Genomic DNA, 20881 nt, shown 5'->3' on the forward strand with positions numbered 1-20881 from the left:
GATGTCATTTCCAAGGCCAAGACAAAATAGCAGGAATCAAATATACTCCCACTTAAAACAAGCAAAAAATGAAATATTAATTATTTTTTAATTTAATGACTATTTTCCATACGTAGGACACTAAATTTAAAAAGATAATGATATCTGAGAAATGGAATAAATGAAAGGAACCCTACGTTTGATTGTCTCAGTTTACTATGATAGAGGAGTTTCTAGGCCATGAAGCAAGAATAGAAACTGCAAGCAAATTCCTCGAGTTGAGAATCCAGGGAGAATGTGGAGCTAGTGTTCATAAGACTGAATATCAGGGAGGAGAAAGTTTTGCACAGAAAGAACCCCAGAGATCTACAACAAGCCCGGGGCATGTATGTAAGGAAAGTACCCAAGGATGGGGAGACAACTGTCTAACAGAATTGAGGTGAACAGTGTTGGGCATTTACACACTGTAAGGAAGAATGCCTGTTCCCAAGGAAAGAATGAAATGACTTATAATTCAAGGGTCATTGAATAGAATACTCAAAAGCATCTTTACTCATTGATGGAGATAATAACCCCCACACACACTGAGCCTTCTCTGGGCCCCCCAAACAAATCATAAAAGAACTGAAGGAATCGAACTGTTTCCATGACACTAAATTGTGTCCCAAGACAAAATTCAAGACTGTTTAGAGAAATAAGGAATATCCAACAACAAGGTGAAATTCAAAATTACTGACATCTAAACAAAAATTACCAAGCATACAATGAAACAGAAAAGCATGATCCATAATTAAGAGAATAATCTATCCATTGAAACCAACCCAGAATTAAAACAGATGTTAAAATTAGCACATTGAGGTACTGAAAATTATAACTGCATTCTGTATATTTTAAAATTTAAAAATGTAGCTAGAGAAACAGAGGGTATTATGAGAACATAAAATTTCTAGTGATGATAATATAATGTCTGAGATGAAAAATACACTAGGTAGGATTAATAGTAGATTAGACCTTGCAGAATTTTAGTGAACTTGATGACATGGTAATGGAAACTATCCAAAATGAAACACAGAAAAGAACAAACTCCAAAAAGTGAAAAGAGCATCAGTAATCTGCAGAACAATTTCAATAGCTACACTACAAGTAGTGTAGAGTGCCCAAGGGAGAGAAAGGGACAAGAAAAAATATTTAAAGAAATAATGGCTAAAAATTTTCCAAATTAAATGAAAACCATAAACTCTTAGATTCAAGAAGCTCAACAACCTTACACATAAGAAATGAAGAAAACCACACCAGGATACACAATATCAAATTCTCAAAACCAGTGACAATGCAAAATCATAAAAGCAACCAAAGAAAATAAAAAGACATAATAGGTACAAGGAAACAAAGATAAAGTAACAGCATATAACTCACTGGAAACAATGCAAACAAGAAAAAAAAAGGTGAAACAAAATTGTAAAGTACTAAAAGAAAAATACTTTCAAAATAAAACTCAGACTTAGAAATGAAACAAATATATTTTCAGACTTGTAGAAGCCAAAAGAATTCATCACCACTAAACCCACACTACAAGAAATATTAAAGGAAGTCTCCAAGCAGAAAAAATGTTACCAGATAGAAATACAGATTAACACAAATAAGAAGTACAGAAATTGTCATTTCTGAGTAATATTAAGATTTATTTTCTTATTATTTAAATCTCTTAAAGACAATTTACTTTAAATTAAAATAATAAGGCATTATTGAATTTCTATGATATATATAACTAAATTGTATAAAAACAAGGCCAGAGAGGAAGAAGTGAAAGTATACTATTGTAAGCTTCTTAAACAATAAAGTGATATACTATTACTTGAAAGCAGACTCTGATAGGTACAAGATGTTACTAGAGAAACTAAAGCAATGATTAAAATAAAATAAATAGTTTTAATTAACCAACAAAAGAGATAAAATTCATTACAAAAATATTCAGGGACACCTAGGTGGCTCAGTCGGTTAGGCTGCTGCCTTTTGCTCAGGTCACAATCCCAGGGTCCTGGGATCGAGTTCGGTATCAGGCTCCTTGCTCAGTGGGGAGCCTGCTTCTCTCTCTGCCTCTGCCTGCCACTCTGCCTGCTTGTGTTCTCCCTCTCTGATAAATAAAAGAAATAAATAAAATATTTTTAAAAAAATATTCAATTAAGAGAAGCTGAGAAAAACATGAAAAAATAAGGAACAGATGCACAAATAGAAAACAAATAGCAGGATGATAAAATTTAACCCCAACTCTTTCAATAATCATATAAAAGGTAAGTGGTTTGAACACTTCAATTAAAAGGTAGATATTGTCAGACTGGATGCAAAAATAGTATGCTTCCTAAAAGAAATCCACTTGGTGAAAGTTGTCAAGAAGTAAATCCTAAAAGTTAATTTTGTATGAGGACAAATGGTGACCAGATTTATTTGTGGTGATCACTCATGACATGTAAAAATATTCAATCATTATGCAGTATACCTGAAATCAATTTTACATGTACATTACACCTGAATAAAAAAATTTTTAATAGTAGAAACCAAGTTTGTTGTCATATTAATTATTAATAAATATGAATATGAAAAAATATGAATAGGAAAAAAGAAATCCATTTGAAATAAAAAGACACAAATAAGATAAAAGTAAAAGGATGGAAAAGATACCACGCAAACGTTGCTCAAAACAAAGCGAGAATGGCTATATATTATTATCAGATAAAGTAAGTATCAGGACAGAGAAAATCACCATATAATTAAGAATAAAGAACTTCAGGGGCACCTGGGTGGCTCAGTGGGTTAAAGCCACTGCTTTCGGCTCAGGTCATGATCCCAGGGTCCTGGGATCGAGCCCCACATTGGACTCTCTGCTCCGCAGGGAGCCTGCTTCCTCCTCTCTCTCTGCCTGCCTCTCTGCCACGTTGTGATTTCTCTCTGTCAAATAAATAAAATATTTTTAAAAAAAAAGAATAAAGAACTTCACTTTATAATAATAAAAGTGTCGGTTAATTGAGAAGACATAATCCTAATATTTGTATACCTAAAAACAGAGTTTCAAAATACATGAACCAAATTAGTAGAACTGCCTGGAAAAAATAAACAAGTCCACAAATACAATCAGAGATGCCTATGCCCAGTTCTCAGTAATTGCTGGAAAAAATAAACAAAATTGGTGAGAATACAGTAGACCTGAACGATGCTATTAACCAGCAGGAATGGCTGCTTCATTATCAAAATTCACATTCTTTACAAGTGCATTTGGATTTTACCAATTAGACTATATTCCAGGCCATAAGATAATTCTCAAAACTTTAAAAGTATTTATATCACACAACCTATGATCTCTGCCTGCAATGGAATTAAATTAGCAATCATGAGTAGAAAATGACCTGGAAAATCCCCAAATATTTGGAAATGGAAATAATATACTTCTAAATAACTCATTGGTCAAAGAACACTTTGAAGATCTCAAAGTAGTTTTAAACCAAATCAAAATGACATCATAATACACCAGAATTTGTAGGATGTCACCAAAGCAATACTTAGAGGATTAATTTGTAGCACTAAATGCCAAAATTAGAAATCAAGAAATGTCTCAAATAAATAATCTCAGATAATACCTTAAAAATCTGGGGCACCTGGGTGGCTCAGTCAGATCAGTGTCTGATTTTGGCTTAGGTAATGATCTCAGGGTCCTCCTGAGTTGGGTTGTGCCCTCAGTGGGGAATCTGCTTCAGATTCTCTCTCCCTCTGGGGTGCCTGGGTGGCTCAGTGGGTTAAAGCCTCTGCCTTCAGCTCAGGTCATGATCCCAGGGTCCTGGGACTAAGCCCCACATTGGGTGCCCTGGTCAGCAGGGCGCTTGTATCCGCCCTCTCTCTCTCTCTGCCTGCCTCTCTGCCTACTTGTGATCTCTGTCTGTCAAATAAATAAATAAAATTAAAAAAAAAAAAAGAAAGATTCTCCCTCTCCTACCACCAGTGCTGGAACACCCACACTCTACCTCTCTCTCTCTCTAAAATAAACGAATTGTTTTTTAAAATCTAGAAAAGAAAAACAAGATTAAAATCAAATTAAGCAAGACAAAGGAAGTAGTAAAGATCAAACAGGAAATCAATTAAAAAGAAAAAACAGAAAATCAATGAAATCAAAAGTTGACTTTTTTAGAAAAGCCCATAGACAAAGTGAACAGAAAAAAAGAGAAAGAGCAGATTTAAGTTAGCAATATCAGGAAGGAGAGACGTAACATTACGAAAGATTCTACAGATAATAAAAAGACAATAAGGGAATATGTTGAAAAACTTTATGCTTATACATTTGACTGCTTAGAGTAAGGTAGACAAATTACTTGAAAGACAAAACTAGCCAACTTCACTGAATGAGAAATAAATAATCCAAATAGCCCTGTATAAATTAAAGAGTTTGAATTTATAGAAATTATCACCAAAAAAAAAAAAAAACAAACCCAGGACCAGATGGCATTACTGGTTAATTCTACCAAACATTTTTTTAAGTTTTATTTATTTCAATAATCTCTATACCCAACATGGGACTTGAACTCATGACCCCAGATCAAGAACTACATGCTCTTCCAACTGAGCCAGCCAGGTATCCCTCCACCAAACATTTAAGACAAAGATAACTCTATATAAACACTTCCAGAAAACTGAAGAGGAGAGAATACTGTTCTAGTCATTCTATGAAATCAACATTGTCCTGTTTGTCCTACCAAACCAGACAAAAACATCACATGAATATCGATGCAAATTTCATGAATATAGATGCAAAAATTCTAAATAAAAGTTTTACAAATTAAGGGCGCCTGGGTGGCTCAGCAGGTTAAGCCTCCGCCTTTGGCTCAGGTCATGATCTCAGGGTCCAGGGACTGAGCTCCCCATTGCATTGGACTCTCTGCTCGGCAGGGAGCCTGCTTCCCCCCTTTCTCTCTGCCTGCCTCCCTGCCTACTTGTGATCTCTCTCTGTCGAATAAATAAGTAAAATCTTTAAAAAAAAAAAAGTTAATTGAATCAAAAAATAAATAAAGTCTAATATATCAAGTGGGGTTTATTTCAGGATTACAGTGGTGGTATAAAATTGCAAAATCAAAGTAATGCATTATATTAACAAACTAAAAAACAAAACAAAACCAACAATATAATGATTGTCTCAACAGAAGTAGAAAAGGGATTAGACAAAATTCAACACCCATTCCTAATAAAAACTCTTCAGGAAATTAGGAATAGGAGAACTTCCTGAAAATGATAAAGGGCATCTAGAAAAAAACCCACAAGTAACAACATAATCATAAAAAAATCTTTTCTCCGTAACACCAGGAAGAAGACAGGAATGTCTGTGCTCTCACCACTTGTATTCAGTGTCATACGAGGGGTAGTAGTCAGTGCAATCAAGCAAAAAAAAGGGGAGGGGGGGAGGCTCCAGATTTGAAAGGAAGAAAAACTGTCTTATTCACAGACAAGATCGTCTTGGTAGAAAAATCCAATGGAATCTACAAAAAGCCTACTTCCTAGAATTAACAAGCAAGTTTAACAAGGTTGTGGGTAGAGGATCAATACACAAAAATCAACTATATTTCTATAAATTTATAACAAATAATCAGAAATTTAAATTTAGCAAAACAACACAATTTTAAAAGCATCAAAATTAGGAATCACTTAGGGGAAAATCTGGAAGATAAATATGAAAGATCTATATACTTGAGAACTCCAAAACTTTTTGAAACAAATTAAAGAGCCCTGAAAAATAAACATTCATGAGTCAGATTCATGGCTCAGAACACTCACTCTTAGTGTTAACATGTCAATTCTAAAAAAAAAAAAAAAAAAAAAAAAATCAACTCTTCATAAATTGATTTACAGACAATAAAATTCCAGTATGCTTTCTTGTGAAATTGCCAAATTGACTCAAAAATTCATATAAAGGGGGGGAGTCAAGATGGCGGGGAAGTAGGAGGAGGCACCGTTTCAACCTGTACCCTAAAGTGAGCTGATTACCTACCAAAGAACTCCGACCACCCATGAAATCAGCCTGAGATCAGAATTATACACGTCTGGATCTCTACAGGAGCAGAAGACGCCAGTGGCAGGTAAAGCCGACTGGGAGCGTCGGACTGATATCAGAAGATAAACAAAAGGAGGAGGGAGCCACCAGAGGTGACCGATTGGAAAGTAATACCCCAATACGAGAGTGCCCTGCGTCTGGGGACCAGCATTAACTTGGAGTCTGATTGAAAGCACTCAAAAAACAAAGAGCAAAGGATCGCGGGGGGAAATAGTCGGAATCTGGGCAGTTAGGGTTAGGGACCTAAGTCCCCGGACCCAGGACAGCCTCCCCTGGCACTGAGCCAGAGAGAGTGTGGTGGAGAAATCAGGTCTCCATCCCTGAGCCGCCAGTGCACCTGACCCGCCAGCGTGCCCGAGAATGAGTGGGGTCTGGCTCCCGTGAGGGGCTGGGAACCTGGCCAGACAGCAATCCTGAAACGCGTGCGTCCCACATCCTCCCTTGGGAGAGGTGCTCATAGGCGCTAGCCTGGAGCTCTGGCATCCGGAAAAACCAGACATTCCCAGCCCGGGACAGCGGGAAAATCTCAGTGCTCAATCTCTGCTGGGAACATCTCTGGCGGTCTGGAGCTGCCTAGACAGCCACCACTGCCCTGGTTTTGGGTACAACCAGGAGCTCCTGCATCCCCAGGGACAGTGACTCAGAACCGACTCTGCCAGCAGCTCTTGCAGAACATTCTGAGGCTTCTCTCTGAGAGGGAGGTCGGGGTGCAGTTTGCTCTCCTCTAAAACTCCAAAAACCATCAAAAGCTGTCAAGGCGAGAGAAAACAGATGAAAGAACATAAAAACCCCCAGAGAACAAAAGCCTAAAAAAAACAGTTTCCTCAGAGCCCACCCCCTTGAGGGGAGCAGGAGGACCTAACTCAGGGAACATCATTGTCTGAAAACCCACGTGGCAGGCCCCTCCCCCAGAAAACCAACCAGGAAGGAAGAAAAAAAAAAAAAAGACTACAAGAGAACAACCACCACTACTTCATAAATACAACTTTTATTTTTAATTCTTTACCAATATTCTGGGTTTTTTTATACATACAGATAATTTTTTAACCTATTTACCATCACATTGAGATGTCCAGTACATCAAATTCTTTAATAACCTTCTAACCTGAACTTTTTGATACATACACCGTGTTTTTCTTTTGCTTTTCTATTTTCTTAATTCTTTTTAATTTTAACTTAGTTTAGTCTAGTTTATTCTTTTTTAATTTTTATTTTCTACTATACATATAGAGTTAAACTTCAAGGTAATCCCCTTTCCCCAATCAATGCTACCCCTATAGGCAAACCAGTTTCTAATCCCCCTGTAACTTAGGAAAGTTGAGTCCCTTAACAAAAACATCAAGATACCTTCAGGAAGAATCAAAATAACCTTCCTCACCCACACTGAGAATCTATAACCATTCTCCCAATTTTTCCTTCTGTCAGTGTTTCTGTGAATTTGTGTTTGTCCTGATAATATATAAACCTTATACTTGGGGTTCTTTCTGATGAGGTTCTTCCCTTTTTTTTTTTTTTCTTATATATACATATTTTTTTCTCTTGTCATATACTTTTATCACTCTTTTTGTCTGTCTGTTTTTGTTTGTATACTCCACAAATCTTACCTTGTGGCCCATTTGGGCTGAGCCTTCTCTTTTATCTTCCCTTTTTTTCCTATCTCTCTCTCTCTTTTTTTTTTCCTTTTTTCTTTCCCCTTTTTTCTTCTTTCTTCTTCTCTATTTCTTTTTCTTTTCTTTTTTCTCTCATTTGGGTGGGGAATCCTGATTGCACAGAAGCGTTCCAGGGTGCACATTGACTGCACCACAATCAATAAGTCCAGCTGCATCTGTTTAGTCATCTCTTACCAAAATGACTAGGAGGAGGAATACCCAACAGAAGAAAAATACAGAGGATGGGCCTTCTGCAACAGAGCTAATGGCTATCGACATAGACAATATGTCAGAAAAGGAATTCAGACTAACAATTATCCAGGCAATAGCTAGGTTGGAGAAAGCCATGGATGACCAAACAGAATTGATTAGGGCAGAACTGAAAGCCACCAGGGATGATGTTCACAATGTTAGGGCAGAACTGAAAGCCACCAGGGATGTTGTTCAAAATGCTCTCAATGAGTTCCAATCTAATCTAAATTCTCTAAAAGCTAGGGTAACTGAGACAGAAGATAGAATTAGTGATCTGGAGGACAAACAGATAGAGAGAAAGGATCAGGAACAAACAGCTCAGAAGCCACGAAAACAGAATCAGGTAAATAAACGATGCCATGAAACGTCCCAACGTCAGAATTATTGGAATCCCTGAAGGGGAGGAAAAAGAAAGAAGTCTAGAAGATATAGTGGAAGAAGTTGTCTATGAAAATTTTCCCAATCTCACAAATGGAAACAACGTTCATGTACTAGAGGCAGAGAGATTTCCCCCCAAGATTTTAGATTCTCGAAAGTCCTCATGATACCTTATAGTTAAAATGAGGAATTATGTTTCACGACAGACCCTCTTAAAAGCAGCTAGGACAAAGAAGCTCCTTACATACAGAAGAAAGCCCGTTAGAATAATGTCAGACCTTTCCACAGAGACCTGGCAAGCCAGGAAGGGCTGGCAAAATATATTCAGAGTACTAAATGAGAAGAACATGCAACCAAGAATACTCTATCCAGCAAGACTGACATTTAAAATGGAGGGAGAGATAAAGAGTTTCCAAGACCGGCAAGGCTTAAAAGACTATGCAACCACCAAGCCAACACTGCAGGAAATATTAAGGGGGGGTCCTATAAAAGAGAAAAAATCCTAAGAATATCATTGAACAGAAATATAGAAACAATCTACAGACAGAAAGACTTCAAAGGTAACACAATGTCTATAAAAACCTATCTCTCAATAATCACTCTCAATGTGAATGGCCTAAATGCACCCATAAAACGACACAGGGTTGCAGATTGGATAAAACGACAGGACCCATCCATATGTTATCTACAAGAGACCCATTTTGAACCTAAGGATACACCCAGACTGAAAGTGAAGGGATGGAGAAGCATCTTTCATGCCAGTGGGCCTCAAAAGAAGGCCAGGGTAGCAATTCTCACATCAGATAAATTAGATTTTAAACTAAAGACTGTAGTCAGAGATACAGAAGGACATTACATAATTCTTAAAGGGACTATCCACCAAGATGATCTAACAATTGTGAATATCTATGCCCCCAATATGGGAGCACCCAATTACATAAGAAAACTACTAATCAAGATAAAGAGTCATATTGATATGAATACAATAATAGTAGGAGATCTTAATACGCCTCTCTCAAAAATAGACAGATCATCGAAGCAGAAAATTAATAAAGAAATAAGAGCATTGAATGAAACATTGGACCAGATGGACCTCATAGACATATACAGAACATTCCACCCTAAAACAACAGAATACTCACTCTTCTCAAGTGCACATGGAACCTTCTCCAAAACAGACCACATACTCAGTCACAAAGCAGGACTCAACCAATACCAAAAGACTGACATTATTCCCTGCATATTCTCAGATCACAATGCTTTGAAACTGGAACTCAATCACAAGGAAAAGTTCAGAAGGAACTCAAACACCTGGAAGCTAAAGACCACCTTGCTTAAGAATGCTTGAGGAACCAGGTGGTGGGTAATAGGGAGGGCACGTACTGCATGGAGCACTGGGTGTGATGCCAAAACAATGAACACTGTTATGCTGTAAATAAACAAATAAACGAATAAAAAAAATTAAAAAAGAATGCTTGGATCAACCAGGAGATCAAAGATGAACTTAAACAATTCATGGAAACCAATGAGAATGAAGACACTTTGGTCCAAAACCTATGGGATACAGCAAAGGCAGTTCTAAGGGGGAAATACATAGCCATCCAAGCCTCCCTCAAAAACATTGAAAAATCCACAATACACCAGCTCTCTCTACACCTTAAAGAACTGGAGAATCAACAACAAATCAAACCAACTCCACACGCAAGAAGGGAAATAATCAAGATTAGAGCAGAGATCAATGAGGTAGAAACTAGAGATACAGTAGAACGTATCAATGAAACTAGAAGCTGTTTTTTTGAAAGAATCAATAAGATCGATAAACCATTGGCCACACTAATCCAAAAGAAAAGAGAGAAAGCCCAAATTAATAAAATTATGAATGAAAAGGGAGAGATCACAACTAACACCAAGGAAATAGAAACAATCATCAGAAATTATTACCAACAGTTATATGCCAATAAGCTAAGCAACCTAGATGAAATGGATGCATTCCTGGAAAACTATAAACTCCCAAAATTGAACTAGGAAGAAACTGACAACCTGAATAGACCGATATCTACTAACGAGATTGAAGCAGTGATCAAAAACCTCCCAAAAAACAAGAGCCCAGGACCTGACGGATTCCCTGGGGAATTCTACCAAACTTTCAAAGAAGAAATAACACCAATTCTCCTGAAGCTGTTCCAAAAAATTGAAGCAGAAGGAAAACTTCCAGACTCTTTTTATGAAGCCAGCATTACCCTGATCCCCAAACCAGGCAAAGACCCTACCAAAAAGGAGAATTTCAGACCAATACCACTGATGAATATGGATGCTGAGATTCTCAACAAGATCCTAGCAAACAGGATCCAGCAGCACATTAAAAAGATTATCCACCATGACCAGGTGGGATTCATCCCTGGGTTACAAGGCTGGTTCAACATTCGCAAATCAATCAGTGTGATAGAACAAATCAATAAGAGAAGAGAGAAGAACCACATGGTCCTCTCAATTGATGCAGAAAAAGCATTTGACAAAATCCAGCATCCGTTCCTGATGAAAACGCTTCAAAGTATAGGGATAGAGGGAACATTCCTGAACTTCATAAAATCTATCTATGAAACACCCACAGTAAATATCATCCTCAATGGGAAAAAGCTTGCAGTCTTCCTGTTAAGATCAGGAACATGAAAGGGATGCCCACTCTCACCACTCTTGTTCAACATAGTATTAGAAGTCCTAGCAATGGCAATCAGACAACAAAGAGAAATAAAAGGTATCCAAATTGGCAAGGAAGAAGTCAAACTCTCTCTCTTCGCAGATGACATGATTCTTTATATGGAAAACCCCAAAGACTCTACCCCCAAACTACTAGAACTCATACAGCAATTCAGTAACGTGGCAGGATACAAAGTCAATGTACAGAAATCAGTGGCTTTCTTATACACTAACAATGAAAATACAGAAAGGGAAATTAGAGAATCGATTCCATTTACTATAGCACCAAGAACCATAAGATACCTGGGAATAAACCTAACCAAAGAGGTAAAGGACCTATACTCGAGGAACTACAGAACACTCATGAAAGAAATTGAAGAAGACACAAAAAGATGGAAGACCATTCCATGCTCTTGGATTGGAAGAATAAACATTGTTAAAATGGCTATATTGCCTAGAGCAATCTATACTTTTAATGCCATTCCGATCAAAATTCCACCGGTATTTTTCAAAGAGCTGGAGCAAATAATCCTAAAATATGTATGGAATCAGAAGACACCCCGAACCGCTAAGGAAATGTTGAAAAACAGAAACAAAACTGGCGGCATCACGTTACCCAATTTCAAGCTTTACTACAAAGCTGTGATCACCAAGACAGCGTGGTACTGGCATAAAAACAGACACATAGACCAGTGGAACAGAGTGGAGAGCCCAGATATGGACCCTCAACTCTATGGTCAAATAATCTTCGACAAAACAAGAAAAAATATACAGTGGAAAAAAGACAGTCTCTTCAATAAATGGTGCTGGGAAAACTGGACAGCGATATATAGAAGAATGAAACTCGACTATTCTCTTACACCGTACACGAAGATAAACTCGAAATGGATAAAAGACCTCAACGTGAGACAGGAATCCATCAGAATCCTAGAGGAGAACATAGGCAGTAACCTCTTCGATATCAGCCATAGCAACTTCTTTCAAGATATGTCTCCAAAGGCCAAGGAAACAAAAGCGAAAATGAACTTTTGGGACTTCATCAAGATCAAAAGCTTCTGCACAGCAAAGGAAACGGTCAACAAAACAAAAAGGCAACCCACGGAATGGGAGAAGATATTTGCAAATGACAGTACAGACAAAAGGTTGATATCCAGGATCTATAAACAACTCCTCAAAACAGATAATCGTATCAAAAAATGGGCAGAAGATATGAACAGACACTTCTCCAACGAAGACATACGAATGGCTATCAGACACATGAAAAAATGTTCATCATCACTAGCCATCAGGGAGATTCAAATTAAAACAACATTGAGATACCACCTGACACCAGTTAGAATGGCCAAAATTAGCAAGACAGGAAACAACGTGTGTTGGAGAGGATGTGGAGAAAGGGGAACCCTCTTACACTGTTGGTGGGAATGCAAGTTAGTGCAGCCACTTTGGAGAACAGTGTGGAGATTCCTGAAGAAATTAAGAATAGAGCTTCCCTATGACCCTGCAATTGCACTGCTGGGTATTTACCCCAAAGATACAGATGGAGTGAAAAGAAGGGCCATCTGTACCCCAATGTTTATTGCAGCAATGGCTACGGTCGCCAAACTGTGGAAAGAACCAAGATGCCCTTCAACGGATGAATGGATAAGGAAGATGTAGTACATATACATTATGGAGTATTATGCCTCCATCAGAAAGGATGAATATCCAACTTTTGTAGCAACATGGATGGGACTGGAAGAGATTATGCTGAGCAAAATAAGTCAAGCAGAGAGAGTCAATTATCATATGGTCTCACTTATTTGTGGAGCATAACAAAGAACATGGAGGACATGGGGAGATGGAGAGGAGAGGGAGTTGAGGGAAACTGGAAGGGGAGATGAACCATGAGAGACTATGGACTCTGAAAAACAATCAGAGGGTTTTGAAGGGGTGGGGGGGTGGGAGTTGAGGAACCAGGTGGTGGGTGATAGGGAGGGCACTTACTGCATGGAGCACTGGGTGTGATGCCAAAACAATGAACACTGTTATGCTGTAAATAAACAAATAATAAATAAATAAACAAAGAATGGAAGGAAATTAAAAAAAAATTCATATAAAAACACCACTACATACAGAACAGAATGGGTAGAATGAAAAAGATTCACCATACCAAGTTTTGGTGAGGTTGTGATGACACTAGAACTTCTATAAATTTCTTGGAAGTGTAAAATGTACAGTCACTTCGGAAACCACTTTGACAATTTCTTAAAAGTTAAACACACACACATACAATATAATCCAGCTCATTCCATTCCTAGATATTTCATCAACAGAAAAGAAAGCGTATGTCCATTCAAAATCATGTACATGAACAACTACAGAAATTTCATTAGTAATAGCCCAAAACTAGACACAAATCAAATACCAATGAACAGGTAAACAGCGTTATGTATCTTTTATACAGCAGAATATGACTCAGCTGTAATAAAAATGCGCCACTGATACAATACTGCAATATGGATGAATCTCAAAATAATTAGGTTGTATGAAAGAACTAGAACTTACCCACCACCACCCATCCAAAGTACACACTGTCTGATTCCACTTAATAAAATCTTTAAAAAAAAAAAAAAAAAACTCTAGAAAATGCAAACTCATCTACAATGACAGCCAATCAGTGGTTTTTTGGAGAGGAGAGAAAAGGCAGATGAAGAAAGGGTTTATAAGGTTGCAGGAGGAAATCTTAAGGAACAGATATAAATGTTCTCTATCTTAATTGTGGCTATGGTTTCATGGGTATGTTCAAATGTCGGAACTTATCAAATTATACTGTTTAAATATGTACAGTCTTTTGAATGACAATTTTATCTGGGTTTTATAAAAGTATATATAAACATAATTATATCTGTAAATACAAATATATATATACATGCACATACACACATATATAAACAAATGGATTCTATATCCATATTCTCTAAAATATGACTATTCATATATAGTCATATATAGTCATATTTTAGAAAATATATACTCTATATTCATATTCTCTAAAAAATTTAAAATTTAAAATACAATTTAATACAATTTAAAATGCCTGTATCTAAGAATGTATAATAATATAGGACAAACTATCTCAAAATAAAAATACTATGTGTATTTATAAAAAGTAGAAGATACAGAAATAAAATATTCTTAAATACCAATGCTTTATAGAAATAAACTCTCTAGCTTTTAAAGTCAAGTACCTATAAAAAGATTATTATGACAGTAAAAGAAAAAAACAATTTCATGCATCCCATAAATGAAATCAACACCATACCTTTTAGACTAGGATGTGGAAAACGAATGTATTGTGACTTCAGCAAATACTCCTTTTTCCTCTCTAGAATATGGAGAAATTTAAAACTAACTCATGGAGTGAAAGTGTTAACATTAAATTGTTTATGTAATGTGTCTGCTACAGTCTGGTAAAATAGCCAATGTTCAGTAAACATTAGTTCCTTCCTCCATCTCATTAAGAAAACATAAAGTTATATTTGCATGACCACAGAGAAAATGTTTGTGGTAGCAAAAGAGAAAATTGTGTAATATAATATAGTGCTAATTCAAAATCTTTGAATTAAAGGAACAAATTATGCACAATATTCTAAATAAGACTGTGTTTCTGCAGGTTAAAATAAACTTTATGCAGAATCCCCTTCGAAATCATATAACCTCAGTTCAGAGTAAGAAGCAAAAACTGAAAAGGACTATGGATAAACTCTAATTCTCCAGAGGTTTTTAAGGTCTACATCTAAAGATGTCATATTAGTTATTAGAGGAAGAAAAGTTTTCAAGTGGAAAATAAGATGGTTGCCATTTACATAATATTTTAAATAATCTAGAGTGATTCAACCTTATTTTAAAGTTGTACTATTTTTAAAAAGAAACTTATGACAAAATTTGTTAATAAGAGAACAACATCAGAGCTAGATATTCAATGGAGGAAAGAAAATACTTAGTAGGAAAATGAGACTAACATACTTGAAATTTCCCAGATAAAAAAAATATGAGATATTTCTGATACTGTGATTTCTAAATTCAGGTTTTAAATTCAAATATCATAGAAAAGAAAAAAAATAAATCTGTACAATACAAGAATACATGCAAAGAATACATGCAAATTCACTCTACCGAATATTCTGATAAGATTTCATTAGAGGAAGTTCAACACCACACACAGTGGCCCTAATTCAATCCCATAACAGGCACAACTTACCTTGCCTGTGTTGCAAAATCTTTGCTGTAAATCTTCGTGTCTAACTACATCCATATATCTCAACACATAAAGAGATCAATTACTTGTAATCCTATAAAAAAATGGCATCAATTTTGGTTTAGAAAATCCAAACTCACTACAGATAGTTTAAAAGAGCAATTATCAATCACTTTTAACTGAACCTTTTAAAAGGTGAAAGTCCTGGCTTAGAGTTATGGAGATAGTGTTCTTCAAATTGAGTAAATTCACTCTACAAACATGAGCTGGTCTAAGGATGAGTAGGGTTCTTGACCAATTTTTGCCCTGAAATTTCGAAAAGGATTTCTATGGGAAAATGTCTAAAATGAGTGAGCTCAATCTATTTCCTTTTTATTGTAATTACTATTATTTTGCACATTTGTACCATCATTTCTTTTGTGTTTTTAATTTGCCAAACTTTTATTAGCTTGATTTTCATCTCCTTTTACACCTTCTGTTGCTGTAATTACATTTTCTGTATTCATTATTTTTCCTACTGAAAAACTTTGTCTTTTTTTCTAACATTTATGTTTAAATTTAAATCTGCATACTTGATTTAACAATATCTAATTTTAAGAATTATTTCTGCCTTCTTCCTAAACAATTAAAAAACCTTAGATCTGAGGAGTCAAGATGGCGGAGAAGTAGCAGGCTGAGACTACATCAGGTAACAGGAGATCAGCTAGATAGCTTATCTAAACATTGCAAACACCTACAAATCCAATGGGAGATCGAAGAGAAGAAGAACAGCAATTCTAGAAACAGAAAATCAACCACTTTCTGAAAGGTAGGGCTGGCGGAGAAGTGAATCCAACGTGACGGGAAGATAGACTGCGGGGGGAGGGGCCAGCTCCCGGCAAGCGGCGGAGCAACAGAGCACAAAATCAGGACTTTTAAAAGTCTGTTCCACTGAGGGACATTGCTCCAGAGGCTAAACCGGGGTGAAGCCCACGCAGGGTCACCGTGGCCCCAGGTCCCGCAGGGCCACAGAAGGATCGGGGGTGTCGGAGTGTCGCAGAGCTCACAGGTATTAGAACAGAGAAGCTGGCTACAGAGACAGAGAAGAGGACAGAACTCTCAGCTTGGGGTTACCTTGAACCGGTCTCAGGCTGGGTGAGCTCGGAGCGCGGCTGGAGGCTGGGGATACGGGAGTGATTGGGTACTATTCTTTGGGGGCACACTGAGGAATGGGGCTCCGGGCTCTCGGCTCCTCTGGGCCGGAGACTGGGAGGCCGCCATTTTCATTCCCATCCTCCAGAACTCTACAGAAAGCGTTCAGGGAACAAAAGCTGCCAAAAGCGCACCCGAGCTGATTACTTAGTCCGGCCCCCGGTAAGGGTGGTGCAATTCCGCCTCGGGCAAATACACTTGAGAGTCACCACAACAGGCCCCTCCCCCAGAAGATCAACAAAATATCTAGCCAGGACGAAGTTCATCTATCAAGGAAAGCAGGTTCAATACCTAGGACAGCAGCGGAATTCCAGAGGAGGAGAAAGCAAAGCACAGAACTCATGGCTTTTCCCCCATGATTCTTTAGTCTTGCAGTTTATTCAATTTTTTTTTCAATTTTTTTCTTTCTTTTTTCTTCTTCTGCTAAATTTTTTAAAAATTTTACCCTTTTGTTTTTTAACGTTTTTTGACTAGTTTATCTAAAATATATATTTTTTCTTTCTTTTTTATATATTTCTTTATTTATCCCCTTTCTCCCCCCCCCCCCCCCCCACAATTCGGGGTCTCTTCTGATTTGGTTACAGTGCATTTTTCTGGGGTCTTTGCCCCCATTTTAGTGTTTTATTTGATCCTTCATATCCTCTTATCTGGACAAAATGACAAGGCAGAAAAAATCACCAAAAACAAAAGAACAAGAGGCAGTACCAAAGGCTAGGGACCTAATCAACACAGACATTGGTAATATGTCAGATCTAGAGTTCAGAATGATGATTCAGAAGTTTCTAGCCAGGCGCAAAAAAGGCATGGAAGATATTAGAGAAACCCTCTCTGGAGAGATAAAAGCCCTTTCTGGAGAAATTAAAGAACTAAAATCTAACCAAGTTGAAATCAAAAAAAGCTATTAATGAGGTGCAATCAAAAATGGAGGTTCTCACTGCTAGGATAAATGAGGCAGAAGAAAGAATTAGTGATACAGAAGACCAAATGACAGAGAATAAAGAAGCTGAGCAAAAGAGGGACGAACAGCTACTGGACCACGAGGGGAGATTTTGAGAGATAAGTGACACCATAAGACGAAACAACATTAGAATAATTGGGATTCTAGAAGAAGAAGAAAGAGATTGGGGAGCAGAAGGTCTATTGGAGAGAATTATTGGAGAGAATTTCCCTAACATGGCAAAAGGAACAAGCATCAAAATCCAGGAGGTGCAGAGAACTCCCCTCAAAGTCAACAAGAATAGGCCCACACCCTGTCACCTAATAATAAAATTTACAAGTCTTAGTGAAAAAGAGAAAATCCTGAAAGCAGCCCGGTAAAAGAAGTCTGTAACATACAATGGAGAAAATATTAGATTGGCGGCAGACTTATCCACAGAGACCTGGCAGGCCAGAAAGAGCTGGCATGATATATTCAGAGCACTAAACGAGAAAAACATGCAGCCAAGAATACTCTATCCAGCTAGGCTATCATTGAAAATAGAAGGAGAGATCAAAAGCTTCCAGGACAAACAAAAACTGAAAGAATTTGCAAACACCAAACCAGCTCTACAGGAAATATTGAAAGGGCCCCTCTAAGCAAAGAGAGAGCCTAAAAGTAGTAGATCAGAAAGGTACAGAGACAATATACAGTAGCAGTCACCTTACAGGCAATATAATGGCACTAAATTCATATCTCGCAATAGTTACCCTGAATGTTAATGGGCTAAATGCCCCAATCAAAAGACACAGGGTATCAGAATGGATAAAAAAACAAAACCCATCTATATGTTGCCTACAAGAAACTCATTTTAGACCCAAAGACACCTCCAGATTTAAAGTGAGGGGGTGGAAAACAATTTACCATGCTAATGGACATAAGAAGAAAGCTGGGGTGGCAATCCTTATATCAGATCAATTAGATTTTAAGCCAAAGACTATAATAAGAGATGAGGAAGGACACTATATCCTACTCAAAGGGTCTGTCCAACAAGAAGATCTAACCATTTTAAATATCTATACCCCTAATGTGGGAGCAGCCAACTATCTAAACCAATTAATAACAAAATCAAAGAAACACATCAATAATAATACAATAATAGTAGGGGACTTTAACACTCCCCTCACTGAAATGGACAGATCATCCAAGCAAAAGATCAACAAGGAAATAAAGGCCTTAAATGACACACTGGACCAGATGGACATCACAGATATATTCAGAACATTTCATCCCAAAACAACAGAATACACATTCTTCTCTAGAGCACATGGAACATTCTCCAGAATAGACCACATCCTGGGTCACAAATCAGGTCTCAACCGGTATCAAAAGATTAGGATCATTCCCTGCATATTGTCAGACCACAATGCTCTGAAGCTAGAACTCAATCACAAGAGGAAAGCTGGAAAGAACCCAAATACATGGAGACTAAATAGCATCCTTCTAAAGAATGAATGGGTCAACCAGGAAAGTAAAGAAGAATTGAAAAAATTCATGGAAACAAATGATAATGAAAAAACAATGGTTCAAAATCTGTGGGACACAGCAAAGGCAGTCCTGAGAGGAAAATATATAGTGGTACAAGCCTTTCTCAAGAAACAAGAAAGGTCTCAGGTACACAACCCAACCCTACACCTAAAGGAGCTGGAGAAAGAACAAGAAAGAAACCCTAAACCCAGCAGGAGAAGAAAAATCATAAAGATCAGAGCAGAAATCAATGAAATAGAAACCAAAAAAAAAAAAAACACAATAGAAAAAATCAACGAAACTAGGAGCTGGTTCTTTGAAACAATCAGTAAGATTGATAAACCCCTGGCCAGACTCATCAAAAAGAAAAGAGAAAGGACCCAAATAAATAAAATCATGAATGAAAGAGGAGAGATCACAACTAACACCAAAGAAATACAGACAATTATAAGAACATACTATGAGCAACTCTACACCAACAAATTTGACAATCTGGAAGAAATGGATGCACTCCTAGAGACATATAAACTACCACAACTGAACCTGGAAGAAATAGAAAACCTGAACAGGCCCACAACCAGTAAGGAGATTGAAACAGTCATCAAAAATCTCCAAACAAACAAACGCCCAGGGCCAGACAGCTTCCCAGGGGAATTCTACCAAACATTTAAAGAAGAACTAATTCCTATTCTCCTGAAACTGTTCCAGAAAATAGAAATGGAAGGAAAACTTCCAAACTCATTTTATGAGGCCAGCATCACCTTGATCCCAAAACCAGACAAGGATCCCACCAAAAAAGAGAACTACAGACCAATATCCTTGATGAACACAGATGCAAAAATTCTCACCAAAATACTAGCCAATAGGATTCAACAGTACATTAAAAGGATTATTCACCACGACTGAGTGGGATTTATTCCAGGGCTGCAAGGTTGGTTCAACATCTGCAAATCAATCAATGTGACACAACACATTAATAAAAGAAAGAACAAGAACCATATGATACTCTCAATAGATGCTGAAAAAGCATTTGACAAAGTACAGCATCCCTTCCTGATCAAAACTCTTCAAAGTGTAGGGATAGAGGGCACATACCTCAATATTATCAAAGCCATCTATGAAAAACCCACCGCAAATATCATTCTCAATGGAGAAAAACTGAAAGCTTTTCCATTAAGGTCAGGAACATGGCAGGGATGTCCATTATCACCATTGCTATTCAACATAGTACTAGAAGTCCTAGCCTCAGCAATCAGACAACAAAAAGAAATTAAAGGCATCCAAATCGGCAAAGAAGAAGTCAAACTATCATTCTTCACAGATGATATGATACTATATGTGGAAAACCCAAAAAACTCCACTCCAAAACTGCTAGAACTTGTACAGGAATTCAGTAAAGTGTCAGGATATAAAATCAATGCACAGAAATCAGTTGCATTTCTCTACACCAACAACAAGACAGAAGAAAGAGAAATTAAGGAGTCAATCCCATTTACAATTGCACCCAGAACTATAAGATACCTAGGAATAAACCTAACCAAAGAGGCTAAGAATCTATATGCAGAAAACTATAAAGTTCTCATGAAAGAAATTGAGGAAGACACAAAGAAATGGAAAAATGTTCCATGCTCCTGGATTGGAAGAATAAATATTGTGAAAATGTCTATGCTACCTAAAGCAATCTATACATTTAATGCAATCCCTATCAAAATACCATCCATTTTTTTTCAAAGAAATGGAATAAATAATCCTAAAATTTATATGGAACCAGAAAAGACCTCGAATAGCCAAAGGAATATTGAAAAAGAAAGCCAAAGTTGGTGGCATCACAATTCCGGACTTCAAGCTCTATTACAAAGCTGTCATCATCAAGACAGCATGGTACTGGCACAAAAACAGACACATAGATCAGTGGAACAGAATAGAGAGCCCAGAAATAGACCCTCAACTCTACGGTCAACTAATCT

Source organism: Meles meles, chromosome 11 (assembly GCF_922984935.1).
Source record: "Meles meles chromosome 11, mMelMel3.1 paternal haplotype, whole genome shotgun sequence".
NCBI classification, from domain to species: Eukaryota; Metazoa; Chordata; class Mammalia; order Carnivora; family Mustelidae; genus Meles; species Meles meles.